The 20,862-nt window shown below is 35.9% G+C and overlaps 1 protein-coding gene and 1 pseudogene across 2 annotated transcripts in view; both read right to left on the bottom strand.

Moving 5' to 3' along the window:
- The window catches only part of LOC116888269 (AF4/FMR2 family member 2-like), a 173,571-nt gene that overhangs the window by 135,966 nt on the left and 16,743 nt on the right, over window positions 1–20,862 (bottom strand). The window lies entirely within an intron of this gene.
- LOC116888270 lies at window positions 12,173–13,077 on the bottom strand (annotated as a pseudogene).

Below are 20,862 nucleotides of genomic sequence, written 5' to 3'. Positions count from 1 at the left end.
ATCAACACTTCAAATATGCTGCAGCTGATTCAGGTATAGTGACACTAATGTGTTAATTTGTAGAATGAAAATACAAGTTTCACTCATAGTAGTTGCAGAGTCTATAAACTTCACTTCCTCCTCCTATCTATAATAACTCACAAGTTTGTGTAACCAGAGTTCTCTTCAAGTTTAAAAGCATTAGTGTCAGAGCACATACAGCTGACTTGAAGGTACTCTTTAACTAAAAAGTACATTCTTCATAAGAGGTCATGAACAGGCTAGTTCTAGGCAACAGTAGAGCTTTCCATATTTGGGCACTTCATTATTTTAAACAACTCTGATTTACACAGACATTCATTCCATTGAAACAATAAATTATTTGTAGGAAACCTAATAAACCTCTTTCCCTTATCAGGCAAGATCTAATGGACTTTGGATCTCACATGTACGAAAGATGTAATACTGTGTCTTTATAAAGAAAGTGATGGCTTTTCTTCAAGTGGCTTTATCCAGAAGGCATTCATAAGCATTACATCAGGTTAGTTGAAAATGTGTATTTAAACAATTTACCTATGTGATGAATCTGCTGTGAAATGATGAAAAACCTAGCATGACAATTCCTAAGTTAAACACCTGTTATATGTATCAATATCAGTATTGCTTCCAGCAGATGCAGAGGATGCGTACTGGTGTAGATTCTCATGTAGTGTCATAAGTGACCTAGGTCTTCTCTGACCTCATACTTAGAAGAACTCATACATCCTTTGCTAGGGAGAAGTGTTTACTAGCTACACAGGACTGAGCCTCCATTCTTGGAATTATCCTTCACCGCCAAGAGCTACCAATACACACGGTTGGGACAACTTTCCTCAAAGCATAATTACTGGTTGATATGGCAATATAAAAGCTGCAACTTGATTTTATCTCAGAGAAACATAAAGTGTTGGTTCTATTTTCTTTGCAAGGGTTTCCTCCCAAATGCACTCTTGAAGAAACTTTCCACATAGATAAATGCCCATATCCTAGTCTGAAGACCAGTGAGAGCATTATTGAAAGCATCTTCTGACTCTGAGATATATTAAACATAAGCAAAGCAAGCAAATAGGAAACATTTTACATGTCAAGTCATATCTATGTGTAATTATGTGCATGCATTAACTTATATGTGCTTTAAACTTCCAAAAATTCAACTGTACATGATTCCTGGTCATTTAAGATTAATCTACCTCATTAATAGGCTCCTATTTCTCTCTGAATAAGACATGGATATTGAAACTGCACAAAGAATGGCAAGTCAAATTATCGAGAGTGCTCTGTATAACTCTTAGGTCCTATGATAATAATCTACAGTGCTGATCATACACCATGTCCTATTTACATGCCTTGTTACAAGAGAGGATAAACCCAGGGTTTTCTTTTGGGGTTATTAGAAAAAATAATACATTAGTTTTTGGCAAAACCATATATTCATTTTTAAAATATTCTAGACCAAGATTCCAATGACCATCATATGATGCTATAATTTGTAAATTTCATTGAATGTTAGGATCTCAATGAAGCCAGTTAACATAAAACAGAGAAATCTAATCTTTGTTTTTCAAGTAACAATTATAAATCTATGTAATTATGTCTGACCTAATTCAATTCTCCAGAAGAATATTTCTAACATATCTACAAATCAGCAAACGAAGTGTGTTTTATAAACTAAAAAAAATGTAGCCTTAGGTTATGAATCTCAAGAATAGTAGTTTTTAGGTAAGGTGAATTTTTCTGTTAATTTTATTTATTAATAATTGGCATCCCCTGCAGCTAGACTAAAGACCAACTTTCATTGAGTGGTAACAGTTGTCTGAGTGACTGGACTAAGGTGGATTCAAAACTATAATAAGGATGAGTGGGAACAAGTACTGTAATCAATTACTAATGTTTCTATTTTTATTAGCCAGTTTAGTGAATATAATACTAGTCTACGTTGAAATACACAAATGTTCAGTCTCATCACATATAACTGTCAGCAATCCAGCTGAAGCTTTGATTGTACTAAGCTATGGTGGGGCAATTGTTATCTTTAACACTTTGTAGCCTATGCATGTTTTTTGTGTCACATCAAAAAATTTCCTCATTGTTGGCTACTTGGTCAATTTTGGTTCATATTCCATGATTTATCTTCTAAGTTAAATTTCCTAGAAAGTATTTCATGTTCTCTCTTAAATATGGCTTTATAATTTTGACATCTATAATTATGAGGAAATATTTTTTTTTGTTTTTTGTTTAAGCCACCAAATCTGTGATGATTTGTTTTGGTTTCTCTAGAAAAATGCATATAAACAGAAAGTGTCTTGCCAAAGTGTTAGTGTGGGGCTCCAACTGAGGAAATTTAGTTCTTGAGTCCATGCCATTAACTTCTAAGATTTATTGTTTCTTAAATGGAATTTATAGTTATAACATGCTAGAACTAGCAGATTACTGCTAATTGCGATGTGATGAAAGAAAAAAGTGAGAGTCAGAAGGAGCACACTTCTCCTAGTGACTAACTCTTAGGAAGCCTCCGACCCTTCTCTGGACTTCAGTTCCACCAGATTTCTAAAAGGCTTCAACTAGGAGTCAGAGATAGTCTTTTGTTTCTTTGGTTCTGCTACTATATGATTGTCAGAGAACAGGTTGTACTAATCAGAAAGTTGAAAACAGAAAGAGCTATTTGCCAGATATTTACTTTCTTTTTTGATATTTACTTTCCAAAACCAAGAATACTTTCTAACCAGTTGCGGTATCATCTTACCAATTATTTTTTATCTCAACTGGTAAATCTATCTTGTTTTCTCAAGGTGACAATCCATCCTTAAAATTTTTAGTATTGGAATCTGTCTTTATCCTTTGGAAGAGCTATGACCCTACACATTTCATTTACTTTGACTCAAGAAGTCTAATGATACGCCAGGTCCATTGATTCAAACATACTTTCCACTAGGTAAATTGTGAAGCCTAGCTGAAAAAGAAAGCCTATTTTTGAGATTATTTTAGTGCCATAATACAGATTAGTATGGTGTACACACACACACACACACACACACAGAGAGAGAGAGAGACACAGACAGAGAGAGAGAGAGACAGAGACAGAGACAGAGACAGAGACAGAGACTTTAAAGGCTATAACAAGTGCTAGTGAAGCCAACACAACAGAAAGAGAACAGTATATTGATAATTTATGTTTCTGAATAAAGAAACAATTGATGAATAATATACCCAACAAACAGGATAATGAACCTGTAAGAGACCATATCCAGAGGTTAGGTACAGCCCCCAGTAGAGGGATGGGGCCACCCACCCATCTCCAAAATTTTAACCCAGAATTGCTCCTTTCTACAGGAAATATAGGGACAAAGAGGGGAGCAGAGACTGAAGGAAAGGCAATCCAGAAACTGCCCCACCTGGGGATCCAGCCCATATACATACAGCCACCAAACCCAGACACTATTGCTGATGCCAAGAAGTGCTTGCTGACAGGAACCTGATATTGCTGTCTCCTGAGAGGCTCTGCCAGAGCCTAACAAATACAGAGGCAGATAGATGCTCGCAGGCAACCATTGGACTGAGAACAGGGTCACCAATGGAGGAGTTAGAGAAAGGACTGAAGGAGCTGAAGTAGTTTGCAACCACATAGAAAGAACAACAATATCAACCAACCAGATGCCCCAGAGCTCACAGGGACTAAACTACCAACCAAGGAATACATGTGGAGCTATACCCATAGCTCCAGCTACATATATAGCAGAGGATGGTCTCATCTGACATCAATGGGAGGGGAGGCCCTTCGTCCTGTGAAGGTTGATGCCCCAGTGTAGGAGAATGCTAGGGGCTGCGAGATGGGAGTGGGTGGGCTGATCGGGGAGCACCCTCATAGAAGCAGGGGGAGGGGAAAGGGATTGAAGTTTTGTGGACAGAAAACTGGGAAAGGGGAAAACATTTAAAATGTAAATAAATAAAATATCCGAAAAAAATATCTGTGATGTAACAAATAGACTAATATCAGCCAATTAGTTTTTGAGTATCGATGTTTACTTTCCAAGTGACTCTACTAAGAGAATCTAAGAGGAAGACTTCTAAAATACATATACAAAAAAGTAAATGTTTAGACTGCATCACACAAATATAGTATTCAGGCAATAGTTGCATTAAAATATTAAAATATGTTTTGGTTCCTAGGGAAAAGAACATGCCTAGGGTCTGACAAAACAGTTGACATTAAAAGAAGATAGATCTTTATCTTTGGCCCTTAAAACACTCTATTGTTGTGGGAGCAAGAAGGCCAGTAGGATCTGTGAATTTGAAGAGTTTATTGCTCCAAATAGACTTGGAACACTCACACTCAAAGCCTGTAGACTCTGTGACTGTCTTCCTGGCTATTGTGAGAGATACAGTGTAAATATTTTTATTTGTCCATAGTAAGAAGGTCTAAAGCAGTAAGTGGTCTACTGGAGTGTAAACATCGGAAAGAGAAACTGTGAGGCTAGACTATATGCCCACAAATAATCTATGTTCAAAGAGAACACCCAGAAATACCTCAGGATATGTTTGGCATTGGAAATAAAATCTTTAAATAGTAATTCAATTGAAAGGTGTTTACTTGTACTACTTGTTATGACTAGCCTGAAAAACTAATAGAGCAAGCCAGGTCACAGTTATTATTAATTGGGACTTTACATAAATGCTAAGCACTCCGCTAGGTAGGTGTGAGGAATATACAAGGAAATGAACTATCTATACTTCCTAACCTCAAAGAGTTTCCAGATTACTGCAGAAGAATCACTAACAAGCAATTAAATTCCAATGTAAAACATGCTTATATAGGGCACACATTACACATGGCAGAAGCATGGGTCTCACTTTATAAGTCTCACTGGAAAACGAGAAGCATAGAATGAGGCAAGACTGTGAGAGAGAACATTGGCTCATTTATACAGTTGGAAAACACTAGATGAGAGGATGTTGGGACAAGCTAGGAAGTAGAGTAATGAACAGGTCAAAAATTGTCAAGACCTATGGCTTCCTTGTCTACAAAATTGTAGGAATAAAAACCATCTATGGCTGCAACACAGAAAGTGCAGAGACGGGGTGAGGATGAGGTAAGAAAAACAGATGCAGAAAGATGCTGAGGAAATAAGGAAAGGAACACTAGGATTCTGGAACATGTAGTTCAAGAAAGAAATATCTAGAACGCAACATACTGTACATAGAAGCAGGACATAGTAATGTCATAATATATGAAAAAGAAGAGAAACACAGAGTGTAAGGAGAGAAAAACTGGACCCTATGGAAGTCCAAATCGTTTACAGTGAGTTTTCCTCAGCTAATTCAAATGCTTGAGCATCAGTCTTTACTAAACAGGAAGCACCTCTACAATCTTCAGTTGTGCCGTGAAGAGAAAACACAGTTTAGTAAGATCCCAGGAAGTGAGAGAGACATAAGCTGCTTGTTTCAAGAAGAATTAAACAGAAAGGAAGCCAGAGGCTTAAGGATAATGAGCTTGTACCTAAGTATCAATATCATCTTGAGGAGCAAACTAAATATGTAGAAAACACTAAGTATCATCAGCTAAATGATATTTGGAAATATGCCTTTCAATATTTTTTCTAGTATGAGAAGCGCAACTAAATTTTCTGTTGCTTCCAAATCAACATGTTGATTTGAATCTGAATGACTCTCATGAAAATAAAGAAACAATGACACCTCCAAAAACTTCAGATTTTTGTCATCCAAATAGGTAACTTTGGATCACCAAAAAATTCAAATTTATGCCAAAGTGGAAAAATTACTGTTTAAATACTTAGTCTTCCCACATGTTGAAATAGTTTCCATTGAAATGTGATCTTGCTTGTTCTGTTTTTAAACATGGAAATCGTAGAATACTTGCCCCCTGTTCCTAAAATATGCTGATACTTATATTACAACAAAAGCATAGAAAATGCACACATCTAAATACAGCCAGGAAATTTCCTTGTTCATCCCCATGGAAACAAACAGACTCATTAGTGTCAAGTGTCTCTATGAAGCCAAATACACAAAAAGAACTCCTTTAAGTTCCCCAGATTTCTAGTTCACTATTTGATGAAGATACTTTTGCTTTATATATTTGATTATATAGTCTCCTCTTGTTTTTAAATTATTCTTGGCTGGAAGCAGTTTAACCCACAGCTAATGAAAAGTAACTCCCACAGACAACCTAACAGTGGTAGATGCTCGGTCACTATGTACTACTGAGGAGATGTACTCTGATTGAAGAGTGAGTGGTAAGGTCCCTCACATTCAGGTGAGAAACAGAACCCTAGATATGAACCCTGGCATCAGTTTTTTCTTAACCTTTCATTAAGAAAAATAATATCAACTTTATTCTGTGATTTCTTGAATGCATTAAATACATCAGAATAGAAATACAATAAGTTATGATTTTGTCAATGTGCATGCACACATTCATTTTGACTTTGTTAAAAGTTATAGAATTTATAATTTCTAGTATACTATGGAATTCTATCTCAGCTATTTCTGAAAATGAGCATGTGTGATTGGATTTTTTTATTTACAATTCAAATGTTATTCTCTTTCCTGGTTTCCCATTCATAAGCCTCCTATCTCATCCCTCTCCCCTTCTTCTATGAGGGTGTTCCCCCTCCCCATCCACCCACCGCATTCTGCCTCCCCGCCCTGACCGTCCCCTATACTGGGGATCTAGCCTTGGCAGGACCAAGGGCTTCTCCTCCCATTGGTGCCCAACAAGGCCAAGGGATAGGTTTTTTATTTGGACAAATTTTATATCAAAGTTCCGAGAGTTTACAAAATAATTAAATTGGTTTGAATTTTATAAAGGGAATGTGTGATTATAGGTGGTTAGAAGGGAGAGATTTAGCAACTGTGAGGATTAATTTCCAAAAGCCATGGTGTTCCTTATATAAAGAACAGGGGTTATTTCTCCAATAAGAATTACTTATATATTCAAGATTTCAAAGCTTTTATTTGATATTCATAGCACTGGACGCTTTCTCCTATATCCAAAGTGTCACGTTTATAATAAACCAGAATAGAATCACTATTCATGTTCTTTTCTGTAATTTGATGCCAAGACCTTGAAATCTCTATGCAAATGTCATAGATGCCCCTGTATATTACTTTATCAGTATCCAATGGTTGCTGCCATGACATGGGCATTATTGTGATAATATTTTTCTGACTTTGTTAAAATAATATAGAAATTATACAATTATTAAAAATTATTTTCAGCCATGGTCATTGTTCTTTTATCTACTTTTTCTCTCCTCTCCTCAAGGAGGAAACACCGAGATATAAACTACACAGAGATCCTAACAGGACACTTCTCCTTGCCTAAGATTATGGTAAGGTGCATATTGGCCCATAGTAGTTTTGGGGTTTTAACATGGTAAATTTTCACATAAATGCCTAGTGTGTGTGTTTGTGAGTGCGTATGACTTTTTAACAAGTATACATTAATTTCAAACTGACAGAATTGAGAACTTAAGAACTAATTTATTCTCTTAACATATAATATAGGTAATGTCTACGGAAGTATAAGTTGTAATAAGACCAAGGTTAAAAGATGGTTATTTTAACTAAAAGATAGATAATTCCATTTTTCAACAATACACCAATGCCATAATCATGTAGTTCTTTCCTTCTACCACGTGATTCCAGGTGAGAAAACTCAAATCTATCTGACATTCTACATTTTTAGTCACAATGACTTTATTTCTATTTCACCAAAGAATTGTAAGTAAATTTTTATTTAACTGGCAAATGCTCATTTTTTATTTTATTATTTATTCATCATTTTATTTATCTACCTGTCAAATGTTGCTACTCTTCTCAGTCTCCCCGCTGCAAATCTCCCCTGAATTTCTCGCTCCCTTTTTCTTCTAAGCTGATACTCCCACACCTCCCTACCCACTCATGCCTCACCCCGCTAGCATTACCCTTCTCTGGGTCAAGCCTTCACAGGAGCAAGCAACCCCCTCATTGGTGCCCAACAAGACCATCCTCTGCTACATATGCGGCTGGAGCCATGGGTTCTTTCATGTGTACTCTTTGGTTGGTGGTTTATTTCCTGGGAGCTCTGAGGGGTCTGTTAGTTGATATTGTTATTCTTCCTATGCTTGTTTTGCACACCAATGCTTGCACCATGAAGCTCACCTTAAAACTTTGTTGCTCTGCTCCAAAGAGATGAAATGAAGTATAGAGGCAGCAAGGTATAGGTTTATTCAAAGTTGCTATGAGCCTATTTTATTATATTTATTTTTATATGTCTGTGTGTATTTAACATGTACATTTGTGCATATAAACACACCAAGGTGTGTGAGTGGAGGTTGCAGGCAAATTTGCAGAAGTCAGTTCTCCCCTACTACCATGTGCATTTCAGGAATCAAATTAGGGTCCTCAGACTTGGCAGCCATCACCTTTATCCTCTGCTCCTGTTTGCTGACAGCTATTTAAGTGGTACAGGAATTTGTGCTTTAAATGGAGGGCCCAGGCTATCAATGTGGTCTCAGATTGTTAATTTATGCATGATTCCTTTATGTGTGAAACTTGCAATATATCTATTTAAAGCCATTTTAAAGAAATATATATCTATCTACAAAATCTCTTTGAGCTTCCACATAATAGTCCATGACTATGAACACTTTAAAACTGAAGGCACAAAGTTAAAGATAACCAAATCTTCCACCAGGAATAAAATTGTTCGGCCTTGCTAAATACAAAAAGAAACTAGTATTTAAAAGCCTGTTTATTAAGTGGGAATCATTGGGATTAGTGAAGGGCGATTATACTCATTAATCATTTTATAACCATAAGGATCATACCTTTTTATTTTCTATTGGTTATTTTATTTATTTACTTTTCAAATGTTATCCCCCTTCCCTGAAGTTTTCCCTCCATAAACCCCATCTCACCCTTACCCCATGCTTCTATGGGGGTGCTCTTCCACCCACTCAACCATTCCTGCCTCACCAGCCTAGCATTCTCCTATACTGGGGCATCGAGCCTTCACAGGACCAAGGGTTTCTCCACACATTGATGCCCAACAATGTCATCCTCTGTTACATATGCAGCTGGAGCCATGGGTTCCTTCTAGCTTCCTTTTCAATGATAATGTTCTTAAATCTGTTATTGTCATTCATATTTAAACTGTTGATACACCTAATTCATTTAACATATCAACATAGATAGTCCTTCCCAGAATAACTTCTGAAAAATTAGGTATGCCTGGATTTAATGTACACCAGAAAAATTTAGTTGGATGATGAAAAGTCAAACAGAAAGCACAATTCTCCTGTGTAATAGATTTTTTTAAGAAGACATGCTCTAAGTAGATTTCCAAGTCTCAAAAATCTAGTACTTTGAAAAGAGTGATATACCAAAAAAAAAAAATCTAGAATAGGTGTGTTTTGGATTAGGGCTTGTTAGGAGAAAGATTGTGTTTTATGAAAGACAGCCAATTTGAGGAATCATACAGTTTAAATCTGTACTTAATCCTTCTTCAATAGTGAGGTGAAAATAGGACCGAGATACATACCTTATTTTAAAAGCCATGCTTCTCACCTAGTACCAATGCTACATGCACATTGAGAAAATAACCATAACAGTAACTCAATACCATTCCAAGCTTCCCAGCTCACAAGAACACAAAGAAATCCGTATATGAATATTCAAGGCTAGAGCTCAAAGCATGATAGTTTAACTCCAAATGACAACCAATTCAGTCACTGCGTGCAATGTTAAATTACCCTTTCATATTCATAACCATAAATATTGAAAAATACACATGCAATTTTGATTGAACAGGTAAAAATGTCTAGAGGGTTCTACTGAAGATAACTGAAATCACCATATGCATACAAGACAATTTACAATTTGTACAGCACTTGAACATGTAGAACCATAGTAAATTTTCTCAGAGCTTCTTAAAAACCAAAGTAAATCAAGGATTCTTTCCCCCTCTAACAAAGCTGAGATGTACTTAGCTTGGAGAATAGATGTAAGTTGGTCAGTATATGAGTAACTAGCACAAGACTCAAGAACCACTACCTAGAATAGCTTGATGGTAATAGTTTTCGCTGTTACTTTCCCACTAGCTCACCAGAAATGCAGTTTAGTGTACACCACATAACCTCCTTTATCCTTGATTCTCCAGAAAATGTTTCCCTCTAGTAGTGAAAACAGTAATCGTATGATTTACAAGCTCTTATGTATCACTCACTCTTCTCTGACAGTCTGCAAATCCACAGTCCTTACCAATTGCTATTTATCCAAATCACCAGCATTTTGGATTTTCTCAAATAAAGGCAAGACAAAATCAACTCACTTCATTAGCAATTCAGGAATCTTCATATAAGTATATGATACAGTATTGAGTATTAACTTTTGGCACAACAAATCACAAGTATTTTGTTCTTTAAAAATAGATTTGTTTCTCTTTCTCATGTAAACAAGTATGCTTTGATAAATTAGCATATAGATCCTAATCTTACTCTATCATTAGGTTTGCTTAACCATCCACCCATACATCCACCCATCCACCCTTTTTTCCATGAAACAAATACCTACTGGTTGCCTCATTTCTGGCAAGACCTCCTTGCTGCTCTCCAGGTCTTGCATTTTGCGTCTTTCTCAGGAGCAGGCTGGTCTGACAATCTTTTATTTCTCTTGAAACCTGGGACACTAAGGTTCACATGACACTTGACGGGTACCGGGTACCATGGTAGCAGGAGGGGGTCACATTCACACTTTCATTCAAAGGACTTTAGATGTCAAGAGCAAGCTTAGCCCACATGGTGTGTGTGCTAAAAGTGTATTCAAATAATTACGCATTTTATTTTGGAGAAAATAACTACAAAGCAATGAAAAGCTCAATAGAAAGGCTTTGTGTATATAATGAGTATTAATTCCACCACTTTTCTTAAAATTGGGTTTGCATATTTTTAAGCTTAGGAATCAACATGTTCACAGTATACAAAGCCAATCTGAATCACCTGTACAATGACCAGCTGAATAAGTTGATTTTAAAGCTAACCACCCACTGCTGCCCTCCTTTAATTTCCACATCAAATGTCATGTTTATAAAGCTACCTACATCATCACTTTGTATAACAACTATAGTATGTGTCATCTGCTGCAACCCTGTTTTTATGTATGATTGTGCCAATACATATATGCATGTTTCTCTGTAAATATGTATGTTCCTATACAGATTTTAAAAATGTTATTTTCTTCTTTCAAATAGAGTTTCATGTTATCCAGGCTGGCCTTGAACTGCTGATCTTGCTGCCTCTACTATACTAATAGTGGGAGTAGATGGGGGACCACAAACCTTCAGCTGTCCATTAGTAAATCAACATAAACCATGGGCAAGTCCATTTTAAGTCCATTAGCAGGTGTGCAGGAGAAGTATGAAAGGCCAACAGCCTCCAATGGGGAGACAGAAATAAGATAAGCAAGAATGTCTAGTTTTGTATCATTGTAATGGTCCTTCATGTGTACATCCTATGCATTTTGGATTTGTTAAACGTTTATTTAAACATTTGGGCTTGTTTTTTGATGGTTGTAATCTAAGAATTCAGTGTGGGCTTATATTTCCTCAGCTAATATTTCTCTGAGCACTCATAATTTTGTCATTTTGATGGTTTTTAAAATCCAAATTGATCTGTTGGCTAGGACAGCATGAAAAACAGCTCTCAACATTAGTCTAGCAATGTAGAAAATTCCTTTGTCCTTGGAGGAAATACATAAAAAATATGGTAGCTATTGAGAATAGAAAAATATGTTTGGTGTTTGACAATGTGACTAAATGATTCCTATTAACACATTCAGTGCCAAACTCACTGAGAGGTTACTGTTATCTATATTTTACATAGGTGAAAACAGAGTGTAAGAACTTGAGAAATGTGCCCAAAGCAAAAAACTAATGGAAATAAGTTGAGCTGCAACTATGACTCTGACTCTTTCCCTAGTCCTTGTTCAAGAATTGTGTTAAGTATCAGTGCATGGATTCTCTCAAAAAACCATAGGCTATCTTCAGGAAGTCAAAAACATTGTTTGCATAGTTCCACTTATTCTAGAGAGAGGAGCTAAATAACTTATTAGCACCTTGAACTAAGACTCTCTTTTAAGTTTATAAAGGACCATGTCTTCTGCTACTGCCTTGATGCAGTTCAGTGAGGTTCAATACGTCCCTACAGACACCTAGATGTACTGTCATCCTTTTCTTATGTCTGTATGCATTTCGTGCTCTCATGGGCTCCACTGGCATTGAAACCCTGCTAATTTACCTTCCTTTGGTGGTGGTGGAGGTGGTAGTGGTGGTGGTATGTGCATTTCTCCCTGCGATACACAAATTTCTTTGTTTTTTGGTTTTGTTGGTTTTGGGGTTTTTTCTTTTGCTTTATGGAAATTTTATTGGAACTATCTAACCATGCATTATATTTTTATTTTCAACATCTTGTTCTGCAGCTTACTTTGCTATTTTTGCTTGGATGCCAAAGAGCCTGGCATTGGCACAAGCCATGTGAAGGCTGACAAAATCCTTAAAGTTCTTCTCTTCTGTGATCAGTCTGGCCTTTTCCTTTAATATACATCCGGATGGGCATCACAGGTCCTGTTAGCTGGTTGGCCAATTTAAATTCTTCAGCACAACCGTCTCCCTTCTGTGGAGCAGAAAGCTTCTTGGGGAAGAGTATGAGCTTGGGGCAATTTTGCTTCAGGCCCTGCACGTTGGCCTGTAGTGATTCAGTGGATTTGTTTCGCCTCCTTGGGTCCACAGAGATGCCGATGGTGCGAGCCATTTTCTTGTGGATACCAGCCAACCTGAGTTCCTCTGGGCGGAAGCCCCTGCCATTCCGGCCTTGGTGTGGTATCTAACTGTAGGGCACCACACGATGGGCCTGATTGGACAAAACAAGGGGCAATGGGGCGCGCTTTAACCTGCCGGGCCTTGCTTCTGCGGATCTTGTGTGCTGGCTGATTGAACCAAGTGTCCTGCTGTCAATCTTTGTGGAAGTGAGGCTTCGGGATCATGGCATTCCAGCTGGGTGCCATGGGTGCGTGGAGACTATAACTATTGTATTTTCAATATTATCTCTTTCAAAGATATAGTCTAAAAATGTACATACAGTAGAAGCTTGGCAAAAGCCTACTGGTGTTTATTTGTTCTCTTATCAAGTTGTACTTAATAAAACTGCTTAGTATGAATATTAGTGACCTCATTCCTCTCTCTGAAGTTCAAAGGATTCTCTAGTTATCAAAAACCCCAGATTAAGAAAGTCTTGTGCATATATGAGTCTTATATTTTTGCCTTGTTACTACACTTCCACATACTTATTTTCCTATGATTATTCTTTAATTATGATCATATATGTGATGACCATGAGATTCATTCAGTTACAAAACATTGTTAAGGAGAACTGAGAAGAAACCTCTGTAATTGAAATCAAAGAAAAATGATCATATCTTTTAACATTTTTGAGCCCTAACAAAGTCTAGAACTGTATCGTACACATTTATGTGCTCAATATTAATAACTGGATGAATAATAGCTGGATCAACTTTTCCAGGAAATTACTTTTGTTGTTCACAATGGCCAAGAATAGGCTAGCTGTATTGCTTTCATTTTTAGCAATACTGAGTTCCTTGGAAATATGAGTGCTTTTTCAGAATGACAATGCTTATGGTGTTTATAAACTAGTTTTGACTGGTATATATGTAAGGAAATAATCACCTGCTGAGCCATAATTGAAATCAGATGTCACATAAATGACACCCAGAATTTACAAATATGCCTCCTCCAGTGAACGGAAGTGACAAAGCATATAGTTGAATGTCCTATGACCTGGGCTTTACACATTCAGGAAGGCAGGTAAGAAGAAAAATGAGAATAGACTAAGAGAACATCAGCGATACACTAGTACAATTTTAATTGATTGGTCAGATGCATGGGGAGTAGGCCTCCCTTGCCATCAAGAATGCTTCAGTAGTACAGGATACCATACCCTTGGCTAAGATTCCATCCCATTTATCTGGAAAGTCATTCTCTCATTGGCTTTAAGAACTTCCAAATGCTACATAATGAATAATTAAAGGGAAATTGGAAATAAATACGAGTCCTTTAAAGTTATGTTCACAAGGCATTTCTATCCCATTTAAAATTTAAGCCTAATTGTAATGTCCACTGCAGAGAAAGTTAATACTAATTATTGAAATAAATATGGTTTATAAATTAAATGGCTATGCAAAATCGGAACTGCAGAATAGTGGTAAAATCAGAATGGTTATTTCTAGCTCTAGTATCATATCCTCTTGATTTATGAAGATGTAATTTTAGATACCTATTAGTTAAACCTTTTTAACTTGCACCATTTTGAGTTTACAATTGAATCATCATTGAAAATAACACGAATCTCTCCTTAACGTTGAACAAGTATGGTCTTTGCCAGCTTTTGTATAGCTTTAAAGGTATGTGATTTTATGATTTATAAATATATTCATCTAAATTGCATAATAAGTCATTTTATAATTAAAAGTAATAAACAATATCCATATTTTTCAGCATTTTTCCTCAATGCAATATGTCATTTAGTGTTCCAAAGTATTACTAAGTAAGGCATAAAAATATTGTCATAGGTTTGATGAACTCTGCTTCAGAAATTAACTATGGTTTACATAAACAAAGTCACAGCTCTTGCCCTCAACGTGCTTTCTTCCCCCTCTCTTCCTCTCCACATTCCCCCCTCTCTCCCCTCTCTCTCTGTCTGTCTCTCTGTCTCTGTCTATCTCTTTCTCTCTCTCTCTCTCTCTTTGTCTCTCTCTTTCTCTCTCTCACGCACACAGGCATTCTCTCTCTGATGCTGGCCTCAGTCTTTTTATCATGTTACCCTTTAAATGGTAATTCCAAGAAATATCTAAAACAGGCAGCAGCTAGCTATGATTGTCTTTAGACTCTCAAATAGCCATAGGTCTAATTCAAAATACAGATGTGAGATATTTTCTTAAATGGCTAGATTCATGTTTCCAAGAATATACTAAGTAAAGAACTAACATCTATATATTCAAAGTGTGGAAAACCATCAAGTGTCATGACCTACTTATTTTTGAAGCACTTTATTTGAGGTCAAGGTCCTATGTGGCCTTGAAAGACCTTTCAGAATAAGTAATGTATAGATCAAAAGATTGAAAAGGTATTGTTAATGAGCCAATAAACTTGTGTCATTCTTCCATTATTAAGATCATTTAACTGCATAAATAGAACCATTGTTATTGCCAGTCTTGCCACCACTCCCAGCCCCCACTCAAGAGACAAAGATGACTCGATTTTCTAGACATAGTGCAACTTCAACTCTGTGTATTAATTGCATATGAACTGTTTTGTAAAGTGTTGGCTTTTATCCCTTTTTAGCTAACTGCATGGATTTGAAAGTAGAGTTCTAAAGTTTTGATTGTACAATCAGTTGCCATAAATGGCTTTTAGTAAAACCTCCTATCTGGCCTCTGGATTCTCCATTGTAAAAAGTGACCCTTTCAACTTCCAAACTCTTCTGTTTTATAGTAATTAAATATAAGAAAATGTATAGGCACATTAATGAGAGAATTTCAAACACACAGAAGTGGATTAGCAAACTTAAGCAAGTACATTATGATTAATTTCCCTATATTAGAAAAATCACAATTTCAACCCAAGAAACTGTAGACTCTAAAAATGTTAGACACTTAATTGTATTCTTTTTCCCCAGCTTCCACAACCAAAACTTCATTGACCTTACTAGAATTCAATTACCATAATCACAAAATATATCAAGCAATATGTGAGATAACAATTTATATGGTCGAATGAAATAACCCTATATTAACTCCAATTCCAAGGACATGATTGATTTATCCCACAATTTTACATCAAGTGGATTGAGGTTTCAACAATTCTTCATTCTAAGTCTGTACCTCTTTCAGACAGCTTCAGTCTAAAGAAGAGAAAGCTAGGAAGAACAATAGCAAAGGTCACAACTCTCACTACAACCGAAAGCCTTCATGCCCATGATTTTTTTTCCAGAAATATCCAACATAATTTCTGATGTTTGTGAACTCCTATAAAATTATTCCGAGATAAGTTATTAGTTTCTAAGTATCAAATAAAAATGTCATTTGTGTGGAATAAATTCTTCATGGATGCAAAAGAATTAATCAAGATTTTTGCACATAGATTTACATAAGAAGTTCCATGTAACCATTAACATAACAATGTTTAAACCTATGATATCATGATGGTATGGTAATAAAAGAGATAAAAATAGAAACTTACCTACTTTATGAAGATCTGAGTATCAAGAGAGCAATCTTATATAATGGTACTATTACATTGCACAACCTCAATATTATTTTATATCTCTTTTCTAGCTTGCTCTTAATAGCCAATCTAATTGGCTACTTGATGCAATTGAATCAACTTTAAAAGTCTATCTCAGAAATGCTTCTAGTTCAAATTGCTAGCATTCTGTCCTGGAATATTGCAACAGCTTACTCACCTTTTGTCTCTAGTCTTAGCAGCCTTCTGAGGCTTCTGACACCCTTCTTCCCATTCTCCTGCCATTTTCTTCCTAACATGACTTTTGTAAAGTCATCACTCACGAAGCTCCAATCTCATACCTCTAAATGGATTAAATTTTTGCCTTATTACCAGGAACTGGCACAGCACTCTTGATTTTTTTCCAGCTATTTCCCCTCAGAACTCTTCCAAAATTGCTACATATTATGAATTCCAGCATCATCAGGCCCACTTTTAACTTGCTCTGAGTTTGAATCATGAAAATGTCACAAACTAGTTCAATACTAAACATAGTTATTTGGAAAAGCCTTCTGAAATACCCCCAGACACTATTAGATATCCTCTCTGCCTCCACAGAAGATTAAACATCCTCATTTCCCACTTAACTCTGTATGATTCTTTTCCATCTTGCTTCTATATTTCCTGATTTAAACTATCAACAGAGAGAATTTATCAAATTAGGTTTCTAGTTTGTAGCATAGTATCTGATATAAGTACTTAATAAATGTATTTTTCAAGGAATGAAAAAGAATAAAGCATAAAATAACTATAGGGTTTTATAAAATAGTTATTGTTTAAGGAGTCTTTCTGTAAGTATACATAATCCATGGTATGAGTCCAATGAAAAATTGAAATGTGCCATTGCACTTTATATTTGTTCTTGGACTAATTTTTCCATAAAGCATTCAAAAGTCTGTCCTATTCTACACATAACCAAGATATGTTGTAGAGTCAGACTAAAGTTTCTTCTGCAAACCCATTTTACCTATTAACCTTGAGTGAGAAGGAAAGTTAGATTTTTCTATCTTACCAAGAATCCGCAGGCTATATTTATTTCAGTAAACAAGTATAACCACACAAAGGCCATTCAGATGCCTCAATTTTCAGGAGAACATTCTTGCCAGTTTCTTGGGTAGGTTTGCATGGAAAGACTAGAACTGTACAAGTAAAAAAGAAAAGAGAAAAAGAAAGAAAAGAAGAAAAACAAAAGAAAAAGAAAAAAGAAAAAAGAAAACCTCCCGAGCAAACTTACATGAAGTCTTGGATGAATACAAAAAATTTTGACACATGAAAATATCAAAGAAGAGTTGTACTTTCAACACAGCACCATCTTTTTACCCAGCTCCAGAAATTATTACTCACATGCTATTCCATCTGAACAGTGATCCCCGAAACTATGTGATATGGCAGTCAATACTAACCTCTTTCAATAAAATTGCAACACTTTTAAAATTGTATTATGCCCCCCATTTGAAACAGTGATCTGCCATCATACCTTTAAATCATAGGAAGCTGGGTATATATGCAGTCCATTTCAGGTGGCTAAGATACACTGTTTCTATCAACACAGGCATTACTCAAATGCCTTAGTTCAACTTCCCTTCATCCTTAAAGCCATTTAGTCAGATCGTTTCCTACCTCTCTTTCATTCTATACCACCTAAGAACATAGGTATTTTCTGAAGCAGACAATCCATCACTTTCCAGCATTCCTTTGTACTATAGGATTTATTATTTATTTACTACTGATGAAAAAGTCATTGACTCTACCTACCCTTGCTAAGCATATTTATCAACTCCATATACTAAATAGTTTGTGAGGTCAGTGTAGTTGAGAAGCTCCAGCATTTGAGAGAATATTATCCCCTGAAATTGCTTGTCGTTGGGTTCAGATTTTACTGGTCTTTCATCTGTACCTAGATTCATCATAATAATATTGGGATTTCGGCCACAAAAGTCTTGGTTGTTAGCTGTGCTATTTGGACATACTGTTAAATTATCCCAGCAAAGTGACAGAAACTCTGAAATCCTATGTATGAATCAAAACATATCCTCTAACAAGTTGTATCATATGTTACTCATTTAAAAATATGGAAAATGCATGGCTTCTTAACATATCTGTAAATGAAAAACATGTGACTATAACCTGTTTTCATGAGAAAAACTGTTCCTTTTGTATGCTCAACCAAGCCCAGACTTTTGAAATATAAACCCCAGGGGATTTTAAGTTAAGCTGAATTCAGCTCATTATATCCATGCTCTATATGCGCTAACAGAGAAGCTATTTTTAGAAGAGTAACCAATTGTGCATACATTACTATACCGTCTTCTAAATGCCATAGAAGAAATAACACTTTGCACCTAGATTTCAGGTCCAGCATGATCACCTGTGTTGACCTCAACGACTGTGTGATTTTAGTCAAGTAAAACTTGGTTGCTTTGAGACTTGGTTCCTTCATACATGAAAAGGGATAATGATAATTTTAGGTCCTGTTGGGAGCAGGTCAAGATGAAACATTGTATTACAAGGAATAGGCGTTGTTTCCCATATTGCAAACTCAATAATGTCAATCAAAGCATAATCCATTTTTAAAACAATGGTGAATTAAAGATTAATTGCCTTTGCAGTAATTATAAATAATAAACACACAGCACCCATGAAATTTTTCATAAGTCATCTCTAGAACCCTTTGTATTTATTATTTTAGTGGGATCAATATGGTTATTTACCTGCCAATTTTTCTTATTCTTTAACATGGAATGAAGGCTATCCTTTTTATAGCTATCTCAGAAAGTACTGAACTAATGAGTCCAGTGATAACAAGATGATTTGGTACACATATTACAAAGGCTTATCCTGTCACTTTATACTGAACCTGTTCAAATATGTTTTTAGATATAATACAAAAACAGATATTCTCTTATATTTTTGGTTGTGAGCCTAGCCTTTAACGGCTGAGCCATCTCTCCAGCCCAAAAACAGATATTCTCTGTCCTCCATTATTTTAGTGAATGGTAACAAAATGATTACAAGGCTATTTGATGATTCCACAGCTTAGTGCTTTTGAATGAAATGCACCATGTACCTATTATTAAAAGTTGAACATTGCTCTAGGCTTAATTTCAAATTATAACCCAAATATACTGTTTACTCATATTTTCCCAGTATCAATAACTCCTAGATTATTGTAAAATGTGGTGATGAGGAGTGTAAAGAGTGATATGCCCCCATTCTGTCTCCATGTGGATAATCTTGGAAAACTGGAAGGGACTGGCTAAACTTACGTTAGAAACAAAATCGAGTTAGACTTACCGTGCAAGGAGAAATGCACCTTCAGTGAACTACAGACATGATGATCTCACCAAGGAACCAGTCTAATCTTGTGTGACAGGAGGCCCAAAAATGAACCTCTCAAATTTGCAAACCTAGGCAATCCAATAGATCCTGTATGCCAGCATAAGTCATTGATATTATGCTTTGTGACTATACCACACATTCCCTTATAGACATATTTGCTTTCCGTTGTCTCATGAAGATTTACTAAACTGAATAAATAGTGATCTTTTAAGTTTTATCATTAATAATGGTGATCACTTAAATTTGTATAACACACTTGAAGTTGTATTACAGAATGAGGATTAAATAGTCTTTTGGCTTATTTTCATTCACAAAAAATTACTAGCAATGACAACATATTTAAAAACAAAGGACACCAAGAATAATCTGTGGAAAGCAACTGTCCTTTAACTTTGAGAAATGAAAGGCTGATGTAGCTGACAGTTGTTCAGGAGGCTGCTGGATATATTTCTAAGGAAAATATTGAATATGGGAAAACAGTAGGACTTGGAGAAACAAGAAAGGGAAAAATCAGGAAACCAAAATGGTGTCAATGCCAGTGTTTCTACATACCACTGTTGATTAGTTCTAATGGGCAAATGAAGGGAGGAATGAAATAAATGAGCAGCAAGCATACACACGAGAATAGGCTTTCCCACTTTTTCTTGGCTAGAGCTTTAAGGCATCTCACAGAGGAAAAGCTGCAGTATTGAAAAGAAAAAATATAATGTTCTTTCTTATAAGGGAGTGGAGAACACACATAGGTGACTCAGAACTTCCTGGTGGGATTCTAAGGAAAATTAGCTTGTTGTAAAATACACCATAAATTTAAATAGGTTTACATTACTTTCCCTTCCCTTTCCTCCTCCAACGCCCTCCCATGCCTTTTACTCACCAATTGATGGTGTCTTTTGCTTTAACTGTTATTGCTAAATATATCCACATGTGTGCATGTATATGCACAAATTCATAATACAACCTACTGTGTTCATATTTGTTGTTATTTATGTTCTCAAGGATTACCATATTATATTGGACAATGCATAAGAAGACTTGATGTCGCTTTTTAGAGTTCTCTAATTAACCATTAAGTCAGAGAAACTGAAGTGTCTAGTGGATAACTGTATTCTGACTGATTGCCACACTACCTATACATTCAAGATAAAGATTATTGT

The sequence above is a fragment of the Rattus rattus genome, chromosome X (assembly GCF_011064425.1).
Source record: "Rattus rattus isolate New Zealand chromosome X, Rrattus_CSIRO_v1, whole genome shotgun sequence".
Classification (NCBI taxonomy): domain Eukaryota; kingdom Metazoa; phylum Chordata; class Mammalia; order Rodentia; family Muridae; genus Rattus; species Rattus rattus.
The sequence above is the reverse complement of the archived record's forward strand: the minus strand, read 5'-3'. Positions and strand labels throughout refer to the sequence as shown.